We start from the raw sequence: 18,598 nt of genomic DNA on the forward strand, positions 1-18,598 counted from the left end.
TTCATCCTTCATCTTCATCTTCGATGACCATGTTGGTTTCTTCAATCAACCAATCAAATTAAAGATTTTAGGAAAAAAAAAGAATTTCACAGTTGAAAAAATAAGAAAAGAACTTCACCGCAATCCTTGTCGCCTTTAGTTGAATTCCAATCTATACCTCTTGAATTCGGCCGCTTACGTTCCGATCTAGGCGTAAGAAACGACAACGGATTAGCCGCCATTCCGACTCCCACTTTTCCAATCTGATCTGACGTCATTGAGTTCATACTCCTCTTATATTTTTATTATTAGTTGAAGATGATGAAGATGAAGAAGAGGTTAGGGATAATCAAAATTTGAACGGACCAGATAAGAAACATAAAAAAACCGTCTGGAGAGACTGCTTTTTACAAAAAAAGAGTTAAAGAACAGATTTGGACGGAACCCCCAAGATTTTCAAAAATATGGTCGGACTTGTCAGAATCTTGCCACGTGTCATCTTTTAAATGGTTCTTGAATCTCGTCGGTTATATTTCCTATGCGTCGCCTCAGTATAAATTAGTTGGGTTATATTGGGAAACTTAGAACTTTTTGGATCTTTTTTTCTCTCTCTTTTCATTTGGGTTATTTAGGGAATTTTCCCTTTATTATTTGGGTCGTTAAACAATGTTATAAAATTTGGGTAAATGCGGTTTGAGTAGGTTGTAATTTGAAATGTTGAACTGAATTGTCGATATCGGTTAAGTTTGTTGGTTTGTGGATGTTTCGTGGGAGACTAAAACCATGGGTGGATTTAGTGTGGGTTCCCCGAGTTCACGAGAATCCATTGATTTTCAAATTTTGCGTCAAGACGATATATAAAAAATATTAGTTATCCCATAAGAGTTTTAGAAGTTAATCCATATTACAAATTTTAATATGATGTAGCGGTAAACTTTTTTTTTAAAACCTTTCTAATCTCCTGAAAGGTCTTAAATTCAAGTCTTTCAAATACCCATTTTGATTACAGTTTATTTTTTCTTTTTGATAAATCATAGTTGTGTTATTAGTTTGGGTTTTACATGAAATGTCTCAAGTTCAAGTCTTTTTAAGTTCCATTTTGGTAACCTTTTTTTTATTTTGGTAAACCATCACTGTGTATTTAGTTAGGTTTTTAATAGCTAAAAAAAGTACATTTTCGTTTCCAGTTATTTCAAAGTACCTATTCACACATCACGCATCCACAACCCATTTATTGTAAAAAAAATTTCATTTTAATGACCTTACTTTAAATTAGCATATTGTTTTATTATAGCATCGTATTATATCATATTCTCCGACAAGGCCCGACCAGCCCGAAAAATTTAACGTTTAGTTGTGTGAAATTTGAACACCGAAAAAAGGTAAACCTATTGGAAAAAAATTCTGGATCCGTCACTGATTAAAAGGTTCTTTGATAAAGTGTTTTCGGGAAGTGAGGGGTGTGAGTATGATGGAGAGTCGTTGTTGTAGAAGAACGTCCTCGTACAACTTAAATGAAAAAAGAGAGTTTCTAGGTGGTTTTGAAAGTTGTGAGGTGGCCACTTTTATGAGTTTTTGACTTAGGACAGGGCAGGGTCGGCTCTGAAAAGACGAAAATTTTTTTGGGCCAAAGTCGAAAATTTTTTTTGAGCCTTAAGTAAAAGAAACATTTTTTTTTTGTTTAAACAATTTGATTTTAAGTGGACTTACTTACTACTTAGTTATGATTTGGGTTGTGTATAAAAATAAACATAAAACCCTCTTGGTTAGATGTCATACCTCTTTGCCACTAGACCAAGCTAGTGGTTATGAAATTATGTTGAAACATGATTATACATAATTCTTTTTTATAAAAATACATAAAAAAAGTTATAATTTTTTTTCGGGTCTAGCGGGATGTCGGACCTGTGACCATCGACTACCCGACCACACACTTAGGCCAGCCCTGCGACAGGGTGATATGTGTTATCGGAATGTAGTGATGGTAAGATGAAAACACAAAAACTTTGTATCCAATCTTTATATTATGTTATGATTTCTTTTACACATATGATAAGAAGATACTGGTAGACAAATTGGAATATAAAATTTGAAAGTGTTTATAAAGAGGAGATGGGACGGACATAGAGTAGTAGCGGGATAGTGGAGACAGAGTATTAGCAGGGGTAGCCTTCGTTACACTTCAACTTTTTGTTGATAATGTATAAAAAGTATTTTTTCGATCGGTTTTCGAGTTTCGCTGCCACTGAAAAATAATAACGTTATCCCTATTTGTTTAAAGCCCAATCAATTTAAAAGTTCATTCTAACTAAATCCCAAGCAAAGTGTAAAGCCCAAACAAATTAAACCCATTAACCTTTTAATAAATAGATAAATACATAAATACTCTCTTTAATTATTAAAACAATCAACAATAGCGGCATTGACTCCACCAGTCAACCACCGTACCACCAACTTGAACCACTTCTGACGCCACCACTCCGCCAGGCCCGCCCTCCTCTTACGGTCACCACTCAGGCACTCACCACCACGATTCGACTATGCTCAGTGCTCAATTTAGGTATTATTACTTATAACTAAAATTATAAATGTTTATATAAATTCATTTTTAGTTTGAAATTGTTTATTGACAATTGAATGTTTGATTATAGTTTATTAGATCTTTGGATAATATAAATTGGAAATTGGAGTTTATTAGCGATTTAGGGTTTTGTGGAATTGATCAGAGATTTAAGGTTTATGTGTAAATTGGAATTGATTTTGGGTTTATGGTTTATATTTTGTTTAGGAACTTGAAAGATGAGTAAACAAAGTCTTATTAACAATCTTTTTAAATGACAGAGAAAAGATAATGATGATATCGGTCAAACACCATCTTCAAATATTCATACTCCACGTTCAAATATTGTTGATAATATGCAAGAAAATGAAGATATTGGTCCAGGTGCAACTAGTTCAGCTAATGATATGCAAGAAAATAATAATTTAGTCCAATTATTCCTTTGGCTTCAAGACCTTCAATACGTTTAACAATTAACTTGAATGATTTTCCTTCGGATCCTTCTGATAGACCACCTATTGCTAGTTATAATCCTAATCAAATAGATGACATAAGAATAACGTATCTTGTTAAAAAGGTTTTTCAACCACGAGGTCATGGCTTTAAATGAACAAACTATTGTAGTGGCCCGAGACATTTTAATGTAAAGTGGTTTAATATATATGATTGGTTGGAGTACAACACTATACAAGAAAAAACATATTGCTTATGTTGTTGCTTGTTTAATGAAAGTGTTGGTAATCAAGGTGGAAGAGAGGTTTTTGTAAGTGGAGACTTTTGTAATTGATGTAAACCAGATTGCTTAAAAGGGAAAGTAATAGTGTTCATAATAAGTGGACGCAAAAATGTGACAATCTCTTGAACTAAAAGTGATCCTATGGCTCGATTTTAAGTTTTCAAAAACCGAAGAGGAGAAATCTGCAATCCATGTGTTTAAATGTATTTATTATCGTGTTCCTATATTTTGATTATTTTATATTGTATGAAATAAATATTAAAATATTTTTGAACATTGCATCTAAAGTTTTGTTTTAGATCCCTCACTAAGTTAGGTTAGTCTATATTGACCAAGTCGTGGTTAGACATTATAGAACATGTGAGATGCAACCAAGTTATGGTTCATCTAGAAAACATATGATGCAATCGAATTAGAATTTGAGAGATTGTAATAAGTTTTTTGAGTTATCTTTTCTGATTAATATAAATGAGAGTTAGTCGTTTAGTTTTGTGTTTTTTTATCGATTGGGACTTGAGAAAGTCACAAAATGCCTGAAATATATGAAACGTTAGTTAACTAACTAAAAATCTATATAAGTCATAAATGAATTAAGATCTTTAATGAGTTTCTTTGTTACTAGTTTTTATTCCCCGTATTACGGAGGCTGTTTTACATTACTCGTTTTTAATATTTATATATTTTTTTAGGTTTAATTTTATTTATTTATTGTAATGAAATGTTTTAAATTGCTAAAACACACCAAAAACAAGTTTATAATATACTTAAAGTTTGATGATAAAAAGGTTTCACAACTAACTAAGATGTTATAATCCGGTTTAAAAGTTATATGAGTTTGGTAAGACCCAAGACCCGCTTATTTTTTTACTATAAAATAGTTTCTTAATTATATATAATATATATCTTTTTTAAATAACATATTAATTTTTAGTATATCCCTACTTTATAGGATTTTTATATCAAATATTTGGTGAGATTAGTTTTTAATTTAATGAGTTGTTATAACGCGTTTAAGAAATATTTGGGTTTGGTAAGACCCATACCCGTGAATTCGGGTCAAATGCATGAGAAGCCTCCATTTAAAAATCAAGCAAATCTGATGACTCCAAAAAAAGGGTGAACGACCACATCGCGACACGTAGGATTTTTATGTTTTCATACTAAGAGTTTGATGATAAAAATGTTTCACAATTAACTAAGATGTTATAACCCGACTTAAAAGTTATATGAGTTTGGTAAGATCCAAGACCCGCTTATTTTGTTACTATAAAATTGTTTCTTAATTATAAATAATATATATTTTTTAAAAAATCATATAATAATTTTTAGTATATCCTATTTTATAGGATTTTACATCAATTATTTGGTGAAAATAATTTTTAATTTAATAAGATGTTATAACCCGTTTAAGAAATATCTGGGTTTGGTAAGACCCATACCTGTGAATTCGGGTCAAATGCATGAGAAGCATCCATTTAAAAATTAAGCAAATCTGATGACTCCAAAAAAAGGGGGAGCGACCACCTCACAACACGTAGGATTTTTATGTTTTCGTTTATATAGATTATGGATTTGTAACTTCATGTTTCTAGTAGCATTATTGGCCACCTCGTCTCTCCACTAAAACTTACAATGGCAACATTATTATAAACTAGTTTTTTACCCGGCGCGTTGCGCCGGGAAAGTTAGTAAAACTCGGACGGTGACAAAACTCAAGCTTTATCACCCTAACCACTAAGCCGATAAGTCGACGCGTATTCGGTCGGTTTCGATAACGTGTGTTATTGTACCGGAATTAAAACCAAATACAAAAAAATTATAAAAGTTGAGGTGGACCAATAGAGTGACATTAGTCGGTAAAACTCAAGCGTTGGTAAAAGCCGATCGTTGTCGATCCTGGAACTAAAACAAAAGAAAACATAAAATAATCCACGTCCACTTGGTTTTCGTTACAATGACTGAACTCAAAAAATAAAAATAAACTTTTCGGATAAGTCCGGTGCCGCCAAGTGGCCCAATAAAACACTTGCGGCACCAAACTTTCTATTTATTATATATAATAATACTCATATTGTGTTACTTTCGTTATTAAATATGTAAGTTATATCTAATTGACAACATTTCATTGATATAATCCTGATTATGTAAAGACTAATTTTCAACCATGCCACGTCACGAACTATCTTATGATGAGTTATTAAGGAAACATGGAAATATATGTGTGTAAGATACTTGAGATTTTTCCTCCTATTAATGGGCCAAAGCCTCAATGGCAATTGATGATCATGTATCTTTGTTTTTTGGGTTTATAAGTTGGTTTTGGGACACTAAAAAACTATAAATGTAACACTTGAGTATTTGGATCTAAATTCTTAGAAGTTTACGAAAGAAACTATAGATTTGAGGAGTGTCTATGCTACCCCTAACTATGGTTGTCATAACATGTTGGGCACGACACGATAAGACACAATGACCTGTTGTGTTAAACACGAACACCACACGATAACTAACCGTGTCATTTTTTCCAAACACGAACACGACCCTGTTTAGTAATAGGTTAAGAACTGTTAAGGGGCATGTATAAAGACACAATGAATAATAATGTGTAACGAAACCAAAATTTTCAAAACGAGCATAAAAGTCTTAATTAGTAGATAATCCATAACATATTTGAAACAAAAAGCCACAAATTCATAACATACTAGAAACAAAAGACGACAAATACGTAGCATACTTGAAACAAAAAACGATAGAAGCAAATCAAAAAATATAATATAGGGTTGTGGCGGGTATTAGTGAAATGTCTTTTGTAAGTATGACTTTCGGTTTAAGAATTTATGAGTGTATATACATTTATTTTTTTAAAATAAAAATCTACACAACCTACTAACAGGTTAACATGTATTTAACATGTTAGGACATGAATTTAAACATGTCTTAAACATGCCGACCTGTTTAAGACACGAAACATGTTAAACTTAAACCCAAACCTGTTAAAACCCGTGTCGTATCATGTCATGTTAACAAGTGATGGTTGGTAAATTTGTATATATTTAAGTTCGTTTATTTACTAGTTTTAATCGTGTATTGCGTGAACTTCGATACTTCATACGTGTATATTGCATTTCATGTCACAGGTGTTAAAGCGGTTAATTTGGACCTGTTGAGGCACAAGATGAAGACCCGGGACGCCTAGCACACAAAACAATGCAAGATACTGTTGCTGCTGGTGAAGACTCCCATCGCGGTACGCGATGGGATAGATTGAAGATCCGTCGCGTATCGCGATAGACCCCAAAAGACCCCATCGCGTACTGCGATGGGTGGGAAAGACGAGAATGTTAGGGTTTTGGTTAAAATAAGTTTTTGATGACCCTATTCGTATCTAACTGATTCCAGGTAGTTTCTAGATCAAAGAAAGGTCAATTCCATCATATCGATTCATCCCGAGATCACATATATACATGTTCCATATCATCAGAATTGAAGATCATGTGATGTCGAGTCTCAGCTAATTCCTTCGAATCATACCCGGGGTGTAAAGTTTGTATTATTTTCAGTTTTCTTGTGTACTAAGAACATATACTTTGTAATTATTTTTGATTAATCTATAAGTATTGATGTTTAGCATTGTTGTGCATTCAATCGGTTTAGGTTTACGTTGATCAGAACGATTAGTTTGTCGGTTGCAATAATAATTGCTCATATGATTGTTTTGATTAGTTGAATACAAAGAAACATAAAATTGCCCTTAGTTGAGTCACACTGGCAGGGACCGTTTGATAACCAGTGCCGTGTGTTTGCGATTGTTGATGCCTAAGGTTTAGCTCGTTAATCAGCTTGTGTTAATCAATGATAGTTAATTTGTTTGATTGCATGAGATTACTATTAATTTGCATACTTGAACCCCAGGTGTGATTTGTTTTTGTCAATTGCTTGAATTTGTTAAATTACTTAATCAGTATTAAAACCAAAATGTTTGCTTGTGTGATGAGCACTACAATTCATTACTTCATAATATTAGAAATTGGTTACACATTACACTGACCAAATACCCATCGTGGTTCGACACCTTACTTCTCCTAGCTTGCTTAGGTGATTAGCAACTTGATTTAATTGTTTTTGACTAGATATCGACAGTCTAGCATCAAAATTGCATCGTTGTCGGGGAGTTAGTGCACTTAGTGTTTTCGTGTATTTGATTTTCTTGTTTTGTTTAGTTTTAATTTTTTTGTTTTTAGTTTAAATTTTATTTTTCCATTTTATGCGGGGTGTGTTGTTTCTGCAGGTAACAGGTTTATGCACACCCGCAACTCGAGCAGACAGTCACCACTTATTTTAGAGCCCGAGATTGAGAGATTAGCCCAACAGAACCGAGCTCAGAATAGAGGGTCATAAATGGAAGGCCAACCTCAGAATCAAAGTCAGAACCAAAACCAGAACCAGAACCAGGATCAAAACCCACTACCAGAAAATAATGTTTTCAACCCAAATAATGACTACCAATCCGAAAATAACCAACTTCCACCCATAAATATTAACCAACAACAAAACCCAAACCACACGACAATCTGGAAACAAAATCTTAATCTAACCGGACCATCAGCCCCACATAATACCCCTAACTGAAGAGTTCCGGTGAACCAAGATGAAGATTATATCTGTATTCATACTAAGGATGAAGAAGACGTGGAATAGAATGAAACAGATCAAGGATAGGATGGTAGTAATGTGGACAATTGGAGAGTCAGACATAATGTTGAGTTTGAGCTAGAAAATGAAATGAATGATGGTTGGGACGAAGAGGTAGAAACGCCAGTAAACCGAAGAGGTGGGGTATTTGTGAACCGAAACATGGTTAGATTTGGAATATGGAGAAACGGGGTTAATATAGTTGAAAAAGGTCAGGGTATTCAGGTTAACAGAGGAGGTCTGGTAAATCCTGGGGGGGGGGGGGACGAAGGAGGAATTATGTAGCCCCAGTTTAGGGTGTTAACAGTTGGTTCAGACCGGCTATCTCAGACGGAGTATCCCTGATTGTCCCACATGTGCGAGTGCTGGGACGACTGGCGTTTAAGTACCGGCCATCATACATTACTATCGTGCCACACTTTCACGGAATGGCTTCTGAGGACCCGTATTCACAGTTGTCCAACTTTTTGGCTATTTGCAGGTCAATTGGTGATGGTATGTTTGACCAATATGAGGTTCGATTGCGGTCATTCTAGTTTTCATTGAAAGATAAAGCAAAACACTAGTTTAACTCGCTACCGATGCACAATATCGGTAACTGGGCCGAGTTAAGCAGGTTTTTGTTAATGAGTATTATTCACGGTCGAACACAAACGAGGCCCGAATTGAGATTCTCCATATTTCACAGTTACCTGGCGAGCTGTTTCACGAGGCATTTACCCGATTCAAAGAGATGATCAGAAAGTGCCCACATCATCAAATCAAGTTGTGGGAATTAGTGAAGTTCTTTGTTGACGGGTTAACATACGAAGACAGAAAACATTTAAAGGCCTCGTGTAATGGTCAACTGTTATACCAACCTGAGGAAGATGACTGGGATTTTCTGGAGTTTACGTGTGAAGATTCTAAGTCAGAAGCTACAGCAGAAAGACGAAGAAAACAGACTACTACTATGTCAGTAAAGTCAGTCACGAGTTAGTCTGAACGGATAGCCGATTTGGAACGTGAACTGGCTGGGTACAGAAAAAGGAAGAAGAAAGAGGTTGGTAAAGTTGCGGTGAAGTTCCCGTATTGTGAGTACTGGGAATGAGGCTACCACGTCGAACCCGATCTTTCAAGGATCGAACCAGAACAGACAGCGGGGAAATTACCGCCAAGGCGGTTATCAGCAACATGGTTCATATAATCAGAATAGGGGGTATAGCACAGATGGTAACCGAGGTGGTAATTCATCGGGTAATTAGAATCAGGACCAGCAGAAAGGGTCCTAGTGAAATTCGGACGAATCTGTGCACTCGAAGTTGGATGCGTTGCTGAAGATCCTGACTGATAATAAGATTTACACTAAGAAACAATGGTTTACGGGATAAATCGTCAGAGGCAATGTCAAAGCAGATTGGTCAACTCACAGCAGACATGGAAAAGTTACAAAAGAGCGTGGGTCAACTCCCGAGTGATACGACAGTCAACCCGAGCCATTACAGCTCGAGTTCGAAGAAGCACGTTAACCAGGTAAGTATTTTAAGAAATGGAAAAAATATGATAATAAGGTTGGGGTCCACCACCATTGGTTGAGGGGGTGGTGGAAGAGATTGATGAAACTATCGTCAGTGATAACGAGCCGAAACCGATTAATTAAATGAACCTAACAAAAGTGAAAATAATATTAATGAACCGGCTCCGAGAGATGACACCAACAATACTAAGGACAAGGGAAATGTGAAAACCGCCCGTATCCCGATTAATTGTTGGTGCCATCAAAGGCGAAGATGGCGTCAAAAAGGGGCCCACAACAAGAAGAAATGTGGGAAACGTTGAAACAAGTTAAAATAAATATTCCCCTTTTAGATTTCATAAAACAGATTCCCGCCTATGCGAAGTACATGAAGGAATTGTGCACACAAAAGGGGAGTCATAAGATTCCCAAACAGATTGATTTTACTGATAATGTTAGTGCAATCATTTCGAGTTCTCTGCCACCCAAGCTACAAGATCTGGAACGCCTATTATACCCATTCAAGTAGGTGATTTTAAAATGACACGGGAACTTCTAGATCTTGGATCTAGTATCGGTATCCTCTTGGGAAGTCTATACAATCAGTATGACTTCGGTACGCTTCGAGCAGCCGCCACCACGGTTGTTCTAGCTGACCAAACTCCGAAACTTCCCCGGGGGATTATGACTGATGTGAACGTCAAGGTTGAAGACTTTTACTAATTTCTAGTTGATTTTTTGGTCCTCGATTACATCTCGGGTGAAAAGACCAAACAGTCCACGATTATCCCTGGTAGACCAATTTTGGCTACCGAAAATGCCAAAATTAGTTGCAGAAGTGGTACTGTTGGCATGGTATTTGGTAACCGTAAGTTAAGAATTAATGTTTTCGCACATGTAAATAATTCTCTGGTCGATGACGAGTGCTTTATGGCCGATGTTAGTGATGAGTGCATTCCGTTATACGATTCTGTCATGAACACGGGTGACACAACGGAGACGTGTTTTTTTGTTGGACAGGTTACACGTGGAAACTGATAAGCAATTGGAAGATGAAGAGACACAGTTGGAGATTGCAGCTATGCAAGGAGACCGTCCACCATGGTCAGTTCAGGTGGAATCACTACCCGTGATGATTGATACAGAACTGAAACCGTCACTGCAGGAGGCACCAAAAGTCAAGCTGAAAGAGCTCTCAAAGCATTTAAAATATGTTTTTCTTGGTAAGAATGAAACTTTACCTGTTATCATAGCTTCTAATTTGTCTTTTGAACAGGAAAGTGCTTTGATGGCGGTGTTGATTGCAAACAAGGAGGCAATCAGGTGGACTATAGCGGATTTGAAATGTATTAGTCCCTCTATTATTACGCACAAGATTTTAACAGATCGGATGTCAAACCCGCGCATAATGCTTAGGGGAGGTTGAACCCGAACATGCGGGAGGTAGTGAAGAAGGAAGTGCTGAAGTGGCTAGATGCTGGGATTATTTTCGCCATCTCATACAGCACGTGGGTTAGCTTGACTCAGACAGTATAAAAAAAATGGGCATCCAAGTCGTCAAGGACGACTCAGGTAACGAGGGAGTCACCCGGCCGGTAACCGGGTGTCGTATTTGCATTGATTATCGAAAATTAAACGCGGCTTCATTGAAAGATCACTTTCCGCTCCCGTTTATCGATCAAATTGTTGAAAAGCTATCGGGTCAAAAATTTTATTGCTTTTTAGATGGTTATTCCGGGTATAACCAGATAGCTATTCATCTTGAAGATCAGGTAAAGACTACATTTACTTGCCCGTATGGCACATTCACATTTTGGCGAATGCCATTCGGGCCATCCATCATTAACTCAATAATTGTATCTAGTTTTTCATTGACGGAGTTATCATCCGACCCATGCTGACCCGTTTGCCTATTCCCCTGATTCTCAAAGATCTTGTATTCTGATGCGGTGATGCGATCCTTGGGGCGTTCTTTAGTACTATAGGCACAAAATGACTGGCAACTCCTCTTACTTGGGATCTGTGATTCGCCATAGACACTTCATTCATGTACTCATCCTGGCCATGTTGTCCTCCATAATTATTCTGTTGAACACCATTATACCTTTGCTGACTCAACTTGACCCGATTCCGACCTCTTAGATTAAATTTTGGCACTAAAGGCACAAACTCATCATATTCATTTTGGTGTTGGGTTTGAGTATGTGGCATGTCAAAGTGTGGGGATGTGATGTATGGGTGAAAGTATGAACATTGGTGTTTTTGTGTGAATGCTGGGTATAATGGGCTACCTAGTGGACTTTGATTACTGTAATAACTCATAACTGAACTACAAGCATGCTACCGACACTATAATAAGTTCCTGCACAAGCAAAGACAATACCAAGTGTAATACCGAACCTAAACAAAAATAAATAAAAAGAAAAATATTTTTGGATTTTTGTTTTTTTAATATTTTTGGTTTTCTAGTTTTATTTTTAATCAAACAAGTAAAGCAACACTAAGCGCACTAGCTCCTTGCCAACAACGCCATTTTGATGAGCGTTGTTTTAGTCATTCAAAAACCTAATTAAACTATTTAGATAGAGTAAGTAGGGTATCGTATCCCGGAGGAGCATGTGGTCAGTGTTACAAAATTTGTTTGATTATTTAATCTAATTTTAACTAATTAAGATGGACAAACGATGTTAAGTAGGAATTGAAAGACTGATTTTTAAACAATTTAAGGTAAAATGCAACCTCCTCCAGATTTTAGGTTCTAGGGTTTCACACAAAACTCGTTTTATTAATTGGACACCACATAGACATGATGTTGGAAAGTCGGTTAATTAAGTAATCAAAAACAGATCTTTGTCATCACATCTTTTATAATTCAATTACCTTATTTACTAGTATGAAGAAAACTACTCTATGTCACCCAACGAACTACCAGGTTTTGTTATCAACCGAACAAGTTGCAAAGTAAGGATTACTAACACATGCAAATAGTTTAAATAACCAACACATCAAATTGTTTATGCAACGTCAATGAAAAAAACAAATCAAAACATGAATAAAAAATGTTTAATGTTTAACCTAAACGAACTGTTCACTCGAAGGAATTTACAAATGGTTTAGCCTTGCATCTTCATCTTGATAAGCTTGATTATGGAGTGGAAGGATGAAAGCATGGATGATTATGGTGATCGGTAGGTGTTGGTATGGTGAATAATTGCTCCAAAGTCGTCCTTGGTGGCTAGGGTATGAAGAATTATCGATTTTGGGTTTATCCCAACTTAAATATGGAAGAAAACAAGCCGAAAATGCAATTCCCGTCAGACCTGATCGTAGCCTACGACCAAGCCACCATAGCCTACGTGGCTCTGCCTTACGGTTCCCATTATATCCTTATCATACTCTTCTCGTCGAGAAACCCAAAATTCATATATTATGGGTTCCACAACTCATTTTTTAGCCCCGGATATGCCCGTTTTACTTAGGATGTGCACGAATCACTTCCGAACATCATTTTCTTTATAAAATCTTCATTCCTACTCCGTTTGTGGCCACGTCTTCGTATTTCAACTCTCTATCATATAATATATCATTAATTTCATTTCCACTGAATCATAAATGCTCCAAATTAGTTACGTTAAGCTCCGCACACTTGTAAACATTAAACCACTCAAAGTATTCGCGTTCGAAACATATAAACAAATAAAACGCACGAGATTACATCCTATAATCACATACTTTCACCCATATATCAGTGGTCGGGTATATATCTTGTACCTAAATGCATTATTTTATAGCTTTTAATAAGTGTATGGTGTGAACAATGGTACTTCATACGTGCTATTGTGTTACAGGTTATTGGGCTTTAAAGATACTATGTTGGGACCTGTACGAGCATGGGATGGAGCCTTGTGATTATCCACACACAAAACGAAGTAGAATAGCTTGATATAATGTGTTGTTGTTGAGGGACTCCGTGCAACGCGAAGAGATCGAAGTGGGTCCTTAATGATTTAAACCAAGATCCGTCTATTTTGTCCGTCTCCCTACGCGACGGACTTATTAAGACTCTTTGGCGATACGCGAAAGTTTTTAAAATGTGAAAAAATTAGTTCGATGAATATAATCAGTTTTAAGAACCCTAATTTATTATTACGCAACTACAGCAGTTCTTGGACGATTATGGACGAACTTCAAGCCTTCCACTCATATTCGAGCCAATATCCACAACATTTCACTCAAGAATTGAAGATCAGATGGTTGCTATGTGTGTCTAGTTCTTTCGAGCCATGCCTGGGTGTAAGATTATGTAATCTAGGGTTTATAGTTCTGCATGTTTATTTGATTTTAACCTTTATAATTGATTGAAGAGTATGAATTAAGTTGTTTGTATTTTGGATTCATCGCTAGGATTTTCTTGCATTAGTAACATTAGGAAAAGAGAATTTCTATTAAGACTGATTCATGCTAGATTTGTTAACTGTTTTTTATTTATAAAGTGTACAATTGTCTTTGATTCATGTTGTGAAAGTGTTTTCATGCACCAGGCGATAGACGATTGTTGACACTATGATTAGGAATACATGTTGGTGAATCTACTTTGTTATGTGTGTTTAACTGAAAACAAGTCATTTGTGTAGGCTAACCTACTTTTGCATATTTCTGAACTCGGGTGTGATCTGTTTTACATTAATTGTCTACAAATTATTCAAGTGATCTTTTGTTTTAACCTAAAACCATTGCTAGTATGATCAACACTCAACCTTTACTTCATAAGATAATTACTTCATAATATTTAGAATTGGTTACACTGAAAACTGACCATTCTTTGTGGTTCGACACCCTCCTTGCCTTAACTAGTTTAAGGTCATTAGGAACACTATCTAATCTTATTTTTTATTAGACCATGACATCAAGATCAATGATGTAAATCTTTGTCAAGGACTCAACCACAACCTTTCGTCACACTTGGCCTAAAATATTTATATGTGGCCAAAGGCGCCACATGGCCACGGTTTTTTCACTTGTTCATAACCCATTTTGGCGCAACGCAACCCGCTTGCATTAGTTTGCCTTGGTGACTCAAAACCAGTTCACCTGCATACCAGGCACATTACATGTGCCACCCAAACGAGCTAGGAAAAATAACATAACTCCATAAAAGATGAAATAAAATGTTCAAAATCTAACTTCAATAAGCCTTTCGAATATTCTGTTGACAAAGTAATTAAAATTTGTAAATGGATGTAAAAGTATTGACGGAAAGTGAGTCACTATTACATTATATTAATCACAAACTTAAATATTAAAAGATCTAGCTTGGAATACTTCCATTTAAATCCAAATTAATCATCCCTCGGGATACTCTTGTTGTGAGTACCTATCTTATTCACAGCTCTACGTAGCTTATGTCCCACAGTTGTTTTGTGACAGATGTGAAACCATACGACTCCAACTGCCCCCAAGACCCCTGAATGTGCAAACCTTTCAATTGATAAAGGCTCTGCGGAAGACGACTTATGCCTGCACCTTCTATATCTAACTTATTTAAACAAACTAAACGCCCAAGTTCTTCCGGCAAATTCTCAAGTTGATAACATGAGAGATTTAAATACGTTAGGCTTTTCATCTTACTGAGACTGTTTGGGATATCTCGTAAGGATCCGCAATGACTTAGGTCTAACTTCTCTAAACATTCTAAACATCCAAGTTCCTCTAGCAATTTCTTAACTTGATGACAGTAGGAGATATTTAAACTAGTTAGACTTTTCATCTTACATATACTTCTCGGGATATCTTGTAAGGATCTACAATGGGTGTTTGGTACAGAGAATGGAATTGTAGAGAAATGGAATAGAGAAATGGAATTGCAGAGAAAGGGAATTGGTCTGGAGAATGAGAATTGACTGTTCTGTTTGGTAGTACAGAGATTTCAGTAGAGAAATATAGCTGAGAATCATTTCTCTTGTTTGGTACATAGAAAATAAACAGAGAATTATATCAACTTTATCATTAGCATAAGTATTTTTTTCATAACAAATATTTATTAAAAAATAAAAAACATATAAAAAGATGCATAAATTCCAACCAAAATATGCATTGATCAAACCAATTCACATACAAAACATAGTTTTTAAGTAAAAAACATCAACCATAGTTAAAACCAATTCACATACAAAACATACTTCAACCATACACAACTATCCCATTGAACCATCGGTATACAACTCGACCATCTCAATTTTCTCTTCTATTGTCAACGCAAGAAAAGAACGTCCTAGATCCACATCTTTACCAATCAAATGAGCTGCTTTGAACCGTTTTTATCATAACTCACAATATCAGTTGTTACACAATGAATTTCAAGTAAACACCAGAAGAGTTATAACCCATGCTAATGCTTTTTTTGCATGCTAAAAGAGTCCCTATCGACCAAAGGATTTCCTCTCCTGTACTACTTGGATGTCATTGGCTATCTCATTATTTTTTCACTTTCATGCCAACATGTGCAAAAAAGTCTTTTGTGAGATAGGTTTCATTTGAATAACTCAAAGTCTCAAACCCATTTAGATCCCTATATTTGGTGTAACGTTTATGTCAATATTAAAACTTATATAACACATCACTGACTATTTTTAGGCTACCACACTATCATTTGACCAATTCAATCTCAAAGTTGACATTTTACTTCAACTCAACTTTTTAAGAGAAATACCAAATATGCCCTTAACAATATGCAATTTATATTTGTAAGTTTCTGTGGATCTGACTCAATTTCAAATAACGTCTAGCAGTCTAAACCTCATTTGAATTACAAACGTAATCTATTTCAATTTAACTCTAGTACAGGTATGCATGTGACTTTTGATTGACCATTATAAAAGAGCAATTGTGCTGAAAGAAAGATAAATCAAGTCACATAAACATGGATGATAGCATCATTTTCAACCAATAAAAAAATGCAACATATCAGGCAATAATCTAAGCTTATAAGTCCACAAACATGTGAATTTCAAAATCTAAATATTTGAGTGTCATGTTCTACTTACGTTCTGTACAACTGAAGAGGTACACTTTCTTCCCATGTAATACCCCGCCCTCTTCGAATGACTCCTGCACGGTTTGATGAAGAGATAAAAAAGTTGCTTAGTTATGTGACATTTATTAGATAAATAAAACATTAAAAAATAATCAATTCTTTTTGGATGTTAAACAAACGCTACAGTATTACTCACCTCTAGATTTGAGAAATTCCAATTGTATTCAGAAAGTAAGTCGAGTTGGTCTCACTGTCAAGAACAATATAAAAAATGAACAATATAAAAAATGAACATTAATGATCACACACACCTCTGTCCCAACAGGAAAGATCTGCTTCCATAAATCCTCCTACAAAAACAAGTAAAAAAATAAAACCATTGAAAGAAAAGAAGGTATAATCTTAGTCATGACTAGTGAGAAAGTAAAAACAAGCATCATGTTCAAGTGTTTCAAAAAGATAACTAAATTCAACAATAAAAACAGATTATGACCAGTTAAGCATTAATGCAAAACTATTGTGATACATATTTTGATAAGAGAAAATTACACAATTCATTATAAATCAAGCACAACCTCTAAAACTATAGCATTATAGAAGCATCTGCATATAAATCCGTAACAGGGCCCATATAAGTTTTAACCTCAAGATTCTGAAGATTGAGTTTAACATGCACATCAATTTGCAAACGAATATACATGTCTAACTAATGATTCAACCTTGATGCATGCTAACAATTAACCCAAGTTACAACAAGAATTGCTAACCATGTCCCCTGTATCTCATTATTAGTATTTATCTAATCTCCTACCTGCAATGGTGTAGCAGAATAGAAAAGTACCAATAAGTTAATTCTCTGTTTGTGTTTTCAAATTAACTGTATTAGCTTTTACGTCCATATGCTACTTTTAACCCTAGCTTATTAGATAATCAACTAACCACCAGCTCAGTATCAATCCATCCAACAATTGTTCAACATTTGTTTTCCTCAAATTAACTATACTTACTTTTAACTCCATGTGCTATTTTAACCCTAGATTATTATACAACCAATTAACCACAGATTCAGCTCAGCATCAATCAACCAAACAATTGTTCAACATATGTGTTGTTCAAATTAACTATTTACCTTTCAATTTCATATGCTACTTTCAACCCTAACTTATTATACGTTCAATTAACCACGAATTCAGCTTAATATCAATGAATCAAACAATTGTTGAACATATGAAATAACTGTTTTAGCTTTCAATTCCAAATGCTACTTTTAACCCTAACTTATCATACAATCAATTAACCACAGATTCAGCTGCGTATCAATTAATCAAAATATGTGTTGTTCAAATTAACCTCCATATGCTACATTCAACCCTAGCTCAATTAACCACAAATTCAATCAATCAAAAACTGAAACAAACAACAACGTTTTCAGCAAACAATGAAGACGTATCCTTACCAATTCACGCTGGTCATCGAAGAACTCAGGCTCCGCTTCAGCTTTGGAAGCCCTAGCACGCTTCGTTTTAGGCGCAGGATTCTCAACCTCCTTATTCTCTTCCGGTTGAGTAACGGCCGCGGTGGAGGTGGAGGTGGAGGTGGAGGCTTCATCCTTGCGGCTTGCGGCGGCCTTACGCTTGCAGAAGAAAGATGAACACATGGGAGAAATGAAAGGAAAAGGAGGAAAATGAGAGAAATGAACGTCGAGAAATCCAATTCTCCGCTTTTGTTGGAGAAACAAAATCAGAGAAATGGAAATGGTTTATTTCCATTTCTCACCTCTTTCTTTCATAAACAAACAAGAGAATTCTTTCCAATTCCATTTCTCACCCCTCAATTCCCTCTACCAAACACCCCCTAATTTCCCAAGATCATTGGGCAACTGCTCAAGAAGCAAGCAATGTTCAAGTTTAAGATCTTTAGATTTTTCAGTATGCAAATGCTATCTGGAAGATGCTTAATCTCTTTTTTTTTTTTTGAGAAAATATTGAATTTTTTATATATAACACAAACCGAACTAGATCTGGATAATGGGTAAGCGAGCAACAAGCTGCGCCGCTATCCCCTTTTGAATCGCAAAGCCTATTCTACTAAATATAAATCCTT

This window comes from Bidens hawaiensis, unplaced genomic scaffold (assembly GCF_021521415.1).
Source record: "Bidens hawaiensis isolate Kalapana, Puna unplaced genomic scaffold, B.hawaiensis_p1.1 tig00015393_1, whole genome shotgun sequence".
Classification (NCBI taxonomy): Eukaryota; Viridiplantae; Streptophyta; class Magnoliopsida; order Asterales; family Asteraceae; genus Bidens; species Bidens hawaiensis.